Here is a 2,711-nt window from a genome sequence, read left to right as displayed (position 1 = left end):
GCTCGGTTGACGACAATATCGAACTAACACAAACAGATGAATCGGGCACATGATCCCAAATCAATGTTGAAGGTTTGCGATTAAATTACTTGATTATTTTTACTAAGAATATTCGTTAATTGTAGTTTTTTATTATTATTCAATAAATGTTCTTTTTCTTATTAAAGTTCACATTAATCAAATAAAAGGCACACACATCAAATTAATTTTGAAATTTTGTAAACGATTATTCTAAATCAAAATAAATAAAATATAACCACAGCTCGAAGTATTTTATTTTATTCTAAGATCTTCAACGAAAATATTTAATAAAAGTAATTGAAATACAGTAAGACTGAGTAAGTGAAATATGAAATATTTCAACTGCAGCGTCATCATCACATAACATAAAATGTCAGTTGTACCCGTCGACTCTGTCTTCTGTGATGGGCTATTTTTTTAACATATCGTGATATTACTTCACATCTTAAAATTTCAAACAATACAATTCATTTATAATATACTTATCACGATATATTAAAGTAATGACATTTCATTGAAGATATAATAATCTAGATAGATTTAATTTTTAATAATGTAGAATCGGGTATTCACACGTACATCGGTTCTTCCGTGATATCAGTATCGTGTAACACTTAGCAATAGGAAGAGAGCATGAAACTTTGGAAACATACAATATAATTGACGTGTCTTTATTTCTCTGACACTATTAAAATGATAAAAAAAAGTTGTTTCTCACTTCACAATACACTAAAACAACAAATAATATAAAATTATTTAGACTTAATTTAAATAACTAGTTAAGATCAAACTTTTATCGCCGAGATAGCTCAGTTGGGAGAGCGTTAGACTGAAGATCTAAAGGTCCCTGGTTCGATCCCGGGTCTCGGCGGAACAAATTTAATTTTTAATCAAGTGCATTTTATGAGAGTATTTGTTTTTTTTTCACTTACGGGTAAATTAAAAGATGATAAAAATTTTAATTGGTCTTTTATTTAATTAATATATTTGTCTCAAAATAATTTTTACAGCTTCTGGTGCTGAAAGGATAATCTAAAAAGTAATAATGTTATAATGTAAGTAGTTATAATGTAATAATACTTTTAAGGTTTTTATTTTTTTCTCTCTTTAAATGCTATAAAAATATCAGTTTCAAGGCTGACTAATCTGCAAAATTAATAAGTTATAATTTTGGTTTGATATTTCGTCCAATACCTGTTGAGGATTTTGTTTTGATTTATGTTTTATTAAAATTTTGTGTGCATATTCTGATCGCCCCAGTTTTTGACACTATCAGACACAGTTATAATTACAATACCTTAATATCAAATAATTTAACTGTAGAAACTATCTTTCCATAAGAAATGAAGCAAAATTATTTATATTTCCTCAAACTTATCATTTTGTTATAGTACATATAAATTTTACAAACGTGTGCTATAAAAACCAGTTTTATAAATTACCAGCTTACTCTGCTACAAGTATTCCAGTTAAAACTATTACGTGTAATAATAGTTTGGGCAAAGCTTTCTGATCAGTACCCTGTGTAGGGTTCGAACCTGAATTTTACCGTTTTAGACCCGCAAGCTCAGTGCTATGGCTAAACCCCGAAATGGATGGGGAGGGAGATAATAAACATAAGGTATTTCATATTATTTTACACGTAACATGTAGAAACCATGCGCTAAGTTTTTGTACAGAGTCATTGTAACTGTCCCACGGCTAGTTTAAAGGAAATTGTACAGTTAAAGAGAGTGGTACACCTTCAAATGTTAAAGGTGAGACCTAGTGGTCTAATTGTGAACTACGTCAAACGATGCAAGTGGTTCTTATTAGTAGATACGATAGCAAAAGGAACAATTAAGCAATACGGCTAAGCTATTTGTAATAGGGTTGAAAATACTTAACAATGTATGCAAGTATTGAGTTAATATAAGGGTCTATAACCTGTATCGAACATGTTAGTAAATTAAATTAGAAATGCTTTAAAGTGCAGTATTTCTTGTACATTTCAGGCCTAGCCTCCACCTTGGAACGTCTTACATCTGCGAATGATGTATTTTCTCACACGATAGTCTACTTGCCCCTTTTCCCACCACACCTTTTTTTTTTCTATACACTCTCTCTTCTATCCCGCACTACTTGAATTACCGTGAACTCCACGCAGTAAGTGAAGTCCCCGATGGTTATGACGAAAAGAAAAGGGGTCGTTTAGAGTTCAATCTTCTATTGGCAAGAAAAAAAGAAAGAAAGAGGGCGTCCCTGTAGAAAAATCACAGCACTCACAACGTTATAGAAGTATACAAAGTTGGATTAATCTTCTACACCACTTCGCTGTTCCCCCACCCCTTACGCTGGTGGTATTCCCCCGACTCTTTCAACTGTCTTTTTTTTTTTTTTTACAGTAGGATTATGGTTAGTTTAATGGGCGACCTTCTTTTCACCAAGCAGTAGAACCCAGGGTGAGTTTTTAATTCATCCCTTCTTGACAGGTAACCAAAATTCGGACAGAAGTCTTCAGCCGTTTCAGATAAGACATAAAAAAGTTTTTATATTTCAGTTCTTCGCTTATAGATTAATGACCCTGTAAGAAACGGGAGAAGAAGTCATTTCAATAGGCTTTACTAAACATTAATTTCAATAGGCTTTACTAAACATCAATTTCAATAGGCTTTACTAAACATTAATTTCAATAGGCTTTACTAAACATC

General features: G+C 31.7%; 1 non-coding gene across 1 annotated transcript; it reads left to right on the top strand.

The window, feature by feature from the left end:
- The first annotated feature begins 819 nt into the window (after positions 1-819).
- Trnaf-gaa lies at positions 820-892 on the top strand. The gene has a single exon. It is a non-coding gene; the product is annotated as a tRNA-Phe (tRNA).
- Positions 893-2,711: the final 1,819 nt, after the last annotated feature.

Source organism: Limulus polyphemus, unplaced genomic scaffold (genome assembly GCF_000517525.1).
Source record: "Limulus polyphemus unplaced genomic scaffold, Limulus_polyphemus-2.1.2 Scaffold10136, whole genome shotgun sequence".
NCBI classification, from domain to species: Eukaryota; Metazoa; Arthropoda; class Merostomata; order Xiphosura; family Limulidae; genus Limulus; species Limulus polyphemus.
This window is presented reverse-complemented; position numbering and strand designations above follow the sequence as displayed.